The 10976-nt window shown below is 42.0% G+C and overlaps 1 pseudogene; it reads right to left on the minus strand.

The window, feature by feature from the left end:
* Positions 1–1464: 1464 nt before the first annotated feature.
* On the minus strand, positions 1465–6158 carry LOC140500083 (ATP synthase F(0) complex subunit C2, mitochondrial pseudogene; annotated as a pseudogene).
* Positions 6159–10976: the final 4818 nt, after the last annotated feature.

Raw genomic sequence — 10976 nt, forward strand, 5'->3', positions numbered from 1 at the left:
CCAGTTTATCCTCATTACAGATAATGCTTGTTCTTGGTTAGTTTTAGACAGATATTATTTGTCATTTTAGGGCAAGTTCCATTTATTCTTATGCTTTCTAGCATTTTCAATAGGAATGGACATTGTATTTTGTCAAAAGCTATAATTATTTTTGTTTTTGTTACTGATGTGGTCAATTATATTTATAGTTTTCCTAATATTAAACCAGGTCTGCATTGCTGGTATAAGTCTAGCCTGGTTATAGAGTATAATCTTTGTGATATATTGCTATTATCTCCTTGCTGGTAAGTTATTTAAAATTTTTGCATCAAATGGATGATTTTGATTACATTAAGTTGAAAAGTTTTTCCACAAAGCTAATGTAACCAAGATTAGAAGGGAAGCAGAAGGCTAGAAAATAATTTTTACAGTCAGCATCTCTGATAAAAGCCTCATTTCTAAAATATATAGAGAACTGAGTCGAATTTATAAGAATGCAAGTCATTCCCCAATTGACAAATGGTCAGTTTCAGAGGAAGAAATTAAAGCTATCTGTAGTCATATGAAAAAAATGCTCTAAATCACTATTGATTAGAGAAATGTAAATCAAAACAACTCCAAGGTACCATATCACACCTATCAGATTGGCTAACATGACAAAACAGGAAAAGGATAAATGCTGAAGAAGATGTGGGAAAACTGGAACATTAATGCATTGTTGGTGGAGCTGTGAACCAACCATTCTGGAGAGCAATTTGGAACTATGCCCAAAGGGCTATAAAAATGTGCATACTCTTCGACCAGCAATACCATTTCTAGGTCTGTATCCCAAAGAGATCATAAAAACGGGGAAAAGGATCTACATGTACAAAAATGTTTATAGCAGCTCTTTTTTTGTCGTGACAGAGAATTGGAAAATGAGGGGATATCCATCAGTTAGGGGATGACTGAACAAGTTGTGGTATATGAATGTAAAGGAATACTATTGTGCTATAAGAAATGATGAGCAGGCAGACTTCAGAAAAACCTGGAAAGACTTCTATGAACTGGTGCTCAGTGAGGGGAGCAGAATCAGAACATGGTACACAGTAACAGCCACATTGTGCCATGACTGACTTTGGTAGACTTAGCTCTCCTCAGCAATGCAAGAATCTAAGACAACTCTAAAAAGTCATGATGGAAAATGCTCCCCACATACAGAGAAAGAATTTTGGAGTCTGAATGCAGATGGAAGCAGACTCTTTGCTCTCTTTTCCTTTTGCTATTTTGTTTCTTCTTTCTTGCAGTTCCTCCCATTAGTTTGAATTCTTCTTTACATCATGACTGATGTGAGAATATGTGTAATATGAATGTATAAGTAGAGCTTATATCAGACTGCACACACTGTCTTGGGGAAAAAATTTAAAACTCAAAATCTTATGAAAAAGTGAATGTTGAAGACTAAAAGTAAATAAATTGTAAAAAAATAAAATTTTTGCATCAATATTCATTAGAGGAAATTGGTCTATAGTTTTTTTATTCTACCTGAATTAAGTATCAAAACAACATTTGTATGATGGAAGGAATTTGATAGTACTTCTGAAGTTGAGACGCAACAAAGCATGGATCAATTCTCTGCTGCCTGTGCAAATTTTGGCCTAACAATTAATACCAAGAAAACACAGGTGCTCCATCAGCCACCAGCACACCATCCATATGTGGAACCATCAGTTACAACAAATGGAGAAGTTATGAATGCTGTGGATAAGTTCACCCACCTTGGTAGTGTGCTTTCCAGGGATGTACACGTTGACAATGAGGTTGATGCACTCATTGCCAGAGTTTGGAAGGCTCCAAAGAAAGATTTGGGAGAGAAGAAGTATTAGACTGACCACCAAACTGAAGATCCACAGAACCGTTGTGCTGACTTCATTGTTGTATGCCTGTGAAACATGGACAGTCTACTAGTGCCATGCCAGGAAACTGAATTGCTTCCACTTGAACTGTCTTAGGAAGATTCTGAGGATCACCTGACAGGATAAGGTACCAGACACTGAAGTCCTTGCACCGGCTGAATTGCCAAGCATTCAAACTATGCTTCAGAGAGTGCAACTCTGATGGGCTGGCCACGTTGTTCGAATGTAAAATGTACGCTTGCTAAAAAAGACGATTTTATGGAGAACTTGCATGGGACAGGCAATCACATGGTGGTCAGAAGAAGCGATACAAGGACACTCTCAAGGTCTCTCTCATGAACTTTAGATTTGATTGTGCAACAAGGGAAACACTGGCACAGGACCACTCACCATGGCATGCCCATATCAGAAAGGGTGCTGTGCTCCATGAGCAAAGCAGAATTGAGACAGCACAAAGTAAACATAGGATGCTCAAATTTGGAGTATCCGCCCCAAATGTTCACAAGGACTATCTGTGCCCAACCTGTGGTAGAGCATTCTGAGCTTGCACTGGCCTGATCAGTCTCAGTTGGACACACTGAAATTTCACTTTATCCTGGTGATGTCATTTTGGTCATTTTCGAGAACGAAGGACAACAACCAATAATACTATAATTAATTGTCTTTTAAATGTTTGGTAGAATTTGCTTGTAAATCCATCTGGTCCTGAGTTTTTCCGTGGGGAACTTTTTTATGGTTTATTCAATTTCTTTTTCTAAGATAGAGTTAGTCAAGTACCCTATTTCTTCTGTTAATCTGGGTAATTTATGTTTTTATAAGTATTCACCCATTTCATTTAGATTGTCAGTTTTACTGGCATATAGTTGGGTAAAATAGCTTCTAATAATTGCTTTAATTTCATCTTCATTGGTTGTTCATTCATCCTTTTTACTTTTGATATTGGGAATCAAACTGACCAATGACTTACCTATTTTCATGGGTTCCCTTCCCCCCCATAAAAACCAGCTCCTAGTTTCTCCTTAGGTATTACTGCTTTGACTGCATCCCCAAAATTTTAGTATGTTGTCTCATTGTTATCATTATCTTTAATGAGATTGTTTCCATGATGTGTTCTTTGAGCCACTCATTCTTTAGGATTAATTTACAATTAATTTTTAATCTATGCTTCAAAGGCCCTATACTGAATGTAATTTATATTGCATTATGGTCCAAAAAGGATGCACTTAATATTTCTGCTTTTCTTCCCATTTATGAGGTATTTTATACCTGAACACATGGTCAATTTTTGTGAAGGTACCAAGTATAACTAAGAAAAAGGTGTATTTGTATTTCCAAAAAGGTGTACTTGTATTCCTACTCTCCAAAGGTCTATCATATCTAATTTTTCTGAAATTCTATTCATCTCCTTAATCTTTTTTACATTATTAAGTTTATCTAGGTCTCAGAAGGGTAGATTGAGGCCCTCTTTTAGTATAGTTTTACTATTTCTTCCTGTTAACATTTAATATTTCTTTCAAAAAATTAGATGCTATACCACTTGGTTCTTAAATGTTGATTATTGATGTTACTTCATTTCTTTTTTTTTATTAATACAGTATTTATTTGTCTTCCTTCTGTCAAACCCTGAGCCCATGGCTTTCCCCAGGGACACCTGATAAGATGGAGGGGGAGGTATTCACAAGCTGCAAGAGACATGGAAGGACCAGGAGGATGAGGAGGAACATTCAGAAATGTTGGGGGATAGAAATGGCTTCATCACATGGTGAAGAGGATGAGGAAGGCCACCATCAGGCAAAAGAGCCCCATGGACTCAGACAGGGCAAAGCCCAGACGGTGTAGGAAAAGAGCTGCTGCTTCAAGGAGGGGTTCCTGGAGTAACCAATGATGAGATTTCCAAATACTGTCCCAATACCAGCTCCAGAGTCAGCCAACCCCACAGTGGCAGCCCCAGCTCCAATAAACTTGGCTGCTGTGTCAATGTCCCTTGAGATGGCACTAGTTTGGAATCCACATCTGGGGACAAGTAAGGTCAAGGGACCTGATGCTGCCAAAATACTCAGGTTCTCATCTGTCCGAATTTCTGGTCATTTTAGCACCACTGCAGATAAAGGTCTACTCAGCAGCTGAGAGCTGCTCCTCACAAGGGCTGGGGTAGAGATGAACTTGGTGCAGGTGTGCATTTTCAAGGGGTGAGGGGCAAAGCTGAAGAGCTGCTGGCAGAGCACAGGAGACAGAGAGGGGGAGCTGTTACTTCATTTCTATGGTAACTTTTGGCAAAATGCAGTTTCCCTGATTATTTCTTTAAATTACGTCTATTTATGATTTTGCTCTGCATGAGATCCTGATTGCTTCTACTGCCTTTACTAGAGCATCAGAGTCTGCTCCAGCCCCTTATTTTAACTACGTGTCTCTTACAAACAACATATTATTGGATTCTCATTTCTAATTTACTCTTCTATCCTCTTCCATTTTATGGGTGAGTCCCTCCCATTCACAATTATGAATGCTGTGCATTTCACCATCCAATTTTCTTCTTTTCTAAGCCATACTCTGCTTAAAAGTCTGTTTGGCTTCTCGCCACTGGCTCCCTTAATCAACCTTTCCTCTGATCACCACTGTCCCACTCCCTTTCTTTGGGACATTTCCCCTTCTGCTTCTGTTAGGTAATATGAATTTCTATACCCAACTATGTATGTATATATATTCTTCCCTCTTTAAGTCAGTTTAGAGGAGAGTGAGGTTCAAGTGTTGCCTAATCCCTGCCCTTCCCATTTCCTCCTACATTGTAAAAATTCTTCCTCGTGCACCTCTTTTACAGAAAAATTTCCCCATTCTTCCTCTCCTTTCTCCCTTCTAGGGCATTCTTTCTCACTCCTTCATTTTCCTTTTGAGAACATCCTAACATAATAGATTCACACCTATGCCCTCTAAGTAGACCATCTAACTGCCCCGATGATGATGCAGTATTTAGGGGTTACTGGTATTATTTTCCCATATAAGAACGGGAACAATTTAATCTCAATCAGTCCCTTACAAATTCTCACTTATGTTTACCTTATTCTTGAGTCTCCTTAGCTCTGGTCTTCTCATCAGCAATGTGTGAAAGTCCTCTATTTCATTAATATTCCCTTGTAAGATTATAATAAGTTTTGCTGGATAGGTTATTCTTGATCGTAATCCTAGCTCTTTTGCTTCTACAAGAGAGCATATTCCAAGTCCTCTGCTCCTTTACATTGATAACTGCTAAATTTTATGTAATCCTGACTGACTCCATAGTATTTTTTCTTTGTGCTTTTAGTATTTTCCCCTTGATCCAGGAGTTCTGGAATTTGACTCTACTGTTCCTGAGAGTTTTCATTTTGGGATCTCTTTCAGAAGGTGATTGCTTTCAATGTTTGGTTCTAAGATATCTAGGCATTTAAAAAATTATTTCTTGAAATATGATAGCTAGGCTCTTTTTTGGATCATGGTGTTACTCTAATAATTCTTAAATGGTCTCTCCTCAATCTATTTTCCAGATCAGTTTTTTTTTCCTTGAGAGTTCACATTTACATTTTCCCAGGCTTTTGACTTTGGTTTATTGTTTCTTTTTATCTCATTGTCATTAGTTTCCATGACCAATTCTAATTTTAAAGAATTATTTTCTTTAGTGAGGTTTTGTAGTTCTTCTTGCCATGTGGTCAATTCTGATTTTTAATGAGTTATTTTCTTTAGACTTCATGTTAGGGTTGGGGGGTTCTGCTTACTTTTAGGATAGAGAGAAGGAGGGAGATCTGGCCTGATCTTTTATGTCCTGCTACTTCTTAGCTGGGTATGAGGTACTCTAAGTTCTCAGTGCTCCCAAACTGATGTGATCAGGGAAGAGTTCTGGTCATTGCCATCTTAGTCTGCACAAGAATCCTTACCCATGTAGGGCCCTGATGCCTCATAATTGCAACTGCTTCTTTCCAACCCAGAATTGCAGCTGGAACTGGTTAATGGATGATGGGACTGCCAAATGGCACACAGTCTTTAGTCTCCTTACCATCCCTGTGCCCAAGTGCCCCTGCTGCTGCTGCTTCTGTAGTCCACAGATGGTGCCACTTCCACTGAGATCCTGGCCTGCCCCCACCCCAGTGTCTATAGACTTTTCTGTCCTGCTATGCTGTGTTGGAAAAATGGCTTACTGTAACTTTTCATTGGTTTTCCTTTTCAGAATTTGGTTTGACATGCTTTTTAAAGTTGTTTAGAGGGGTGTGTTGGGAGAATTAGGCAAAAAAGCTCACTTCACTCAACCATCCTGGCTTTGCCCACTCTGGATTTCTTCTTTTTTTTTTTTTCAAATTTTTTTTTTATTTAACTTTTAACATTTATTTTCACACAATTTTGGGTTACAAATTTTCTCCCCTTTTATCCCCCCCCCCCACAAACCCAAGCTTTCTAATTGCCCCTGTGACCTATCTGCTCTCTCCTCTATCCTCCCTCCCTGCCCTTGTCTCCGTCTTCTCTTTTGTCCTGTAGGGCCAGATAGCTTTCTTGACCCCTTAACCTGTATTTCTTGTTACCCAGTGGTAAGAACATTATATTTGGTCCTAACACTTTGAGTTCCAACTTCTTTAGCTCCCTCCCTCTCCACCCCTTCCCCTTGGAAGACAGGCAATTCAATATAGGCCATATCTGTTTAGTTTTGCAAATGATTTCCATACTAGTTGTGTTGTATAGGACTAACTATATTTCCCTCCATCCTATCCTGTCCCCCATTATTTCTATTTTCTTATGGTCCTTTCCCTCCCCATGAGTGTCGACCTCGTATTGCATTCTCCTCCCCATGCCCTCCCCTCTATCCTCCCCCCCACCCTGCTTGTGCCCCTGTCCCCCATTCTCCTGTATTATGAGATAGGTTTTCCTGTCAAAATGAGTGTGCATTATATTCTTTCCTTTAGTGGAATGTGATGAGAGTAGACCTCATGTTTTTCTCTTGCCTCCCCTCTTTATCCCACCACTAATAAGTCTTTTGCTTGCCTCTTTTATGAGAGATAGTTTGCCCCATATAACTTCTCCCTTTCTCCTTCCAATATTTCTCTCTCACTGCTTGATTTCATTTTTTTTTTAAGATATGATCCCATCCTCTTCAATTCACTCTGTGCACTCTGTCTCTATGTATGTGTGCGTGTGTGCATGTGTGTGTGTGTGTACTCCCACCCAGTACCCAGATACTGAAATGTTTCAAGAGTTACAAATATTGTCTTTCCATGTAGGAATGTAAACAGTTCAACTTTAGTAAGTCCCTTATGACTTCTCTTTGCTGTTCACCTTTTCATGGTTCTCTTCATTCTTGTGTTAGAAAGTCAAATTTTCTTTCCAGCTCTGGTCTTTTCATCAGGAAAATTTGAAAGTCCTCTATTTCATTGAAAGACCATTTTTTCTCCTGAAGTATTATACTCAGTTTTGCTGGGTAGGTGATTCTTGGCTTCAGTCCTAGTTCCTTTGACTTCTGGAATATCCTATTCCATTCCCTTCTATCCCTCAATGTAGAGGGTGCCAGATCTTGTGCTATCCTGATTGTATTTCCACAATACTTGAATTGTTTCTTTCTAGCTGCTTGCAATATTTTCTCTTTCACCTGGGAATTCTGGAATTTGGCCGCAATGCTCCTAGGAGTTTCTCTTTTTGGATCTCTTTCATGCGGTATTCTGCGGATTCCTTGAATATTTATTTTGCCTTCTGGTTCTAGAATCTCAGGGCAGTTTTCCTTGATAATTTCATGGAAGATGATGTCTAGGCTCTTCTTTTGATCATGGTTTTCAGGTAGTCCCAGAATTTTTACATTGTCTCTCCTGATTCTATTTTCCAGGTCAGTTGTTTTTCCAATAAGATATTTCACATTATCTTCCATTTTTTGAATCTGCGCGGTATGTTCTGAGATATCTGTCTTTCTCATAAAGTCCTTAGCGTCCATCTGTACCATTCCAGTTTTGAAAGATCTATTTTCTTCAGTGAGCTTTTGAATCTCCTTTTCCATTTGGTTAATTCTGCTTTTGAAAGCATTCTTCTCCTCATTGGCCCCTTGCACCTCCCTTGCCAACTGAGTTAGGCTAGTTCTCAAGGTGCCAATTTCTTCAAGATTTTTTTGGTTCTCCTTTAGCAGGGAGCTGATCTGCTTTTCATGCTTCTCCCTCATCCCTCTCATTTCCCTTCCCAGTCTTTCCTCCACCTCTCTAACTTGATTTTCAAAATTCCTCTTGAGCTCTTCCATGGCCCGAGCCCATTGGGTGGGCTGGGACACAGAATCCTCGATTTCTGTGTCTTTGCCTGATGGCAAGCATTGTTCCTCCCCATCAGAAAGGAAGGGAGGAAGTGTCTTTTCTCCGAGAAAGTACCCTTCAATAGTTTTATTTCTTTTCCCTTTTCTTGGCATTCTCCCCAACCAGTGACCTGACCTCTGATTGTTCTCACACCCACCTCGCCTCCTGGTCCTCCCAGCCAGCGTTTGGGGACTGAGATTCAAATGCTGCTTCCTGCCTTAGGGTTTTTGGCGGGGGCAGGGCTGCTATTCAGTGTGAGAATTATGTTCAGGTGGTCAGGGGCAGGGCCGCCTCTCTGGCTCAGTTCCCTCAGGGGGTTTATGCACAGACCTTCCACAATGGATCCAGGCTCCCGCCCATTTGGGGAGCCCCTGTCTGTAGCCACCTCTCAGCTTCTATCTCCTGGGGGGGCCCGAGCCATGGGGGCACCCCACTCCCCTCGCAACCTGCCAAAGAGACTCTCTCACCTACCCCCTTCAGTCACCTGTTGGTGGGGGGGGCTTGTGCCGCCGCTGGAGATCCCGTCTCTGGAGCCTTCTCAGATCTGTGCCTGTTGGAGCCGTGGCCGCCGCAGGTCCAGGCTGGGCTCCGCGTCTGCAGCGCGACGGACCTTTTGCGAGAGGTTTGCAGGTCCCTCTGTGGGTGGGGGGACCTGCGTGGGCTCTGGAGATCCCGTCCCCGTAGCCCTCTCGGATCTTTTCCTCACGGTGTCGTGGCCGCGGCAGGGCTGCTCTCTGCTCCCCATCCCGGCGCCCAGTCCACGGCGCGAAGGACCCCCCGCGAGAGGTTTGCAGGTCTCTGCGGAACAGAAATCTCCCTCGCTCCAATATTCTGTGGTCTCTGGGTGCAGAATTTGCCCTGGGTTGGTCCCCTCTAGCCGTTCTGTGGTTTGTGGGTTCGGAGCTATGTGTATGTGCGTCTTTCTACTTTGCCATCTTGGCTCCGCCCCCCTGGATTTCTTTATAAAGGAATAGGCACTCCCAAATTTATGACAGACAGACAGAAGTTGTTGCTGGAGGGCTGGTCTTTAAGTCAGGAAGACTTGGATTAAAATTTTGCCTGATGTATGCTAGTTATGTGTGCGTATGGGCAGGTCCCTTAGCCTCTCAGTATACCAAGCAACTCTCTAAGAATATAAGCTACAGAAGAGTTGTCCATTTGTACTGTGGGATTAAGCTTCTATACCAGGAATTCCTTATGCTGATGAAATTATAGATCTAAAAAAAAAATTACATTTTGTTGAAATGTTTCATATTTGCTTAAAGTAGACTCCTGCATGTCCCGGCCTAATTGCCGTGGGCTGCCCAAGACTTCTTACCTTAGTCCAGGTCTTCGGTGGCCAGCCAGATAAACGCATCGAGAGAAGAGACTTTCCAGAGTCAAACAAGGGTTAGGCTTTATTCAGGATCTTGGTTACATGTCCATATGCAGGCGAGTTCTTCCCCAGGAGAAAGGAACCCCCCTCCTCTTAAGGAGCAAGGATCACACAGCAAGAGGATGGGGGTGGAAGAGAGGACGGATCTCCAGGAGGGACCCCCCTCAGGCTTTCCTGCCCCCACTTAAGCTCTCCCAGCCACATAGTCCGCACATGGATACCGTCCATGTTCTCAGCCCCTAGCTAATCAACAAAAAGGTGTGCTCAGACCACGGACCAGTCTCAAGGGTGGGATGCTCTCCCCCGCAAGTTTCCACTGAGAAGAGGTGGAGAAACAAGAAAGCTCGAGTCTCACTCCTCAATTCCCAGCTGTTCCCTGGGGGGCCTCATGAGAGCTCACAATCAAGAAGCCCTCATTTTTACCTGCCTGAAACTGTTCACGTGAGAACTGAGCTTACACCCCAACACCTGCACATTTCTCCCGTCTGAAGAACGGACACAGGGCCAACTACCCCTTCAGAGTGGTTATGATAAACCATCCCTCTATAGGTAGTCTTTGTTTTTTGTTGTCGAGTTATTTTTCTGTCATGTCCAACTCTTTGTGACCCTATTTAGGGTTTTCTTGGCAAAGATATTAGAGTAGTTTGCCATTTCCTTCTCCAGCTCAGTTTATAGATGAAGTACTGAGGCAAAGAAGGTTTAGTGACTTGCATAAGGTCACACAGCTAGTAAGTATCTGAGGACAGATTTGAATTCAAGAAGATGACTCTTCCTGACTTCAGGCCTGGGTGCACTATCCACCGCACTACCTAAATGCCCCTCTACAATTTTTAAAAGGCTATTTGAGTGTTTGCTATTAACAAGACCAGCCACAAGTGTTCTAAGAGGTGGTTAGACACTAGCGTAGTCCACCAAAGTTCAATGTGCCCCTAGAAGCCTGACAGGGAATCCATGGAACGGTGTGCATGAGGAACAGTATGACGTCTACTTTGATTGGATAGTACAGAGGATAAAAAGGGATTGATGCGTAAGCCTGGAAAGGTGGGTTGAAGCCAGGTGTGAAAAGCTTTAAATAAACAAGCAGAGGAATCTGTGCTTCATTCTAGAAGGAACAGGGAACCACCAGAACTGAGCAGGAAAAACATGGCCAGGTTTCTAATGATTTAGGAAAATAACTGTCAGTTGTACGGATGAACTGGAGAGAGGAGGGATCTGAGGTTGGGAAACCAGTATAGAGGCTACAATACCCTAGACAAGAGAGAGTGACTGTAAATGAAAAACGGGGACAGATGTGAGAGATGGAGTGAGGGAAGAGTTGACAAGACTTGGTAACTGTAAATGTGAGATAAGCAGAGAAGACGGCTGAGTTTGGGGAGAGAAGATAAAGAACTTTGTTTTGGACATAGTGAGTTTGCAATGCCCAGTTCAGAATGTCCAATAAAT

This window comes from Notamacropus eugenii, chromosome 4 (genome assembly GCF_028372415.1).
Source record: "Notamacropus eugenii isolate mMacEug1 chromosome 4, mMacEug1.pri_v2, whole genome shotgun sequence".
In the NCBI taxonomy this organism is placed as follows: domain Eukaryota; kingdom Metazoa; phylum Chordata; class Mammalia; order Diprotodontia; family Macropodidae; genus Notamacropus; species Notamacropus eugenii.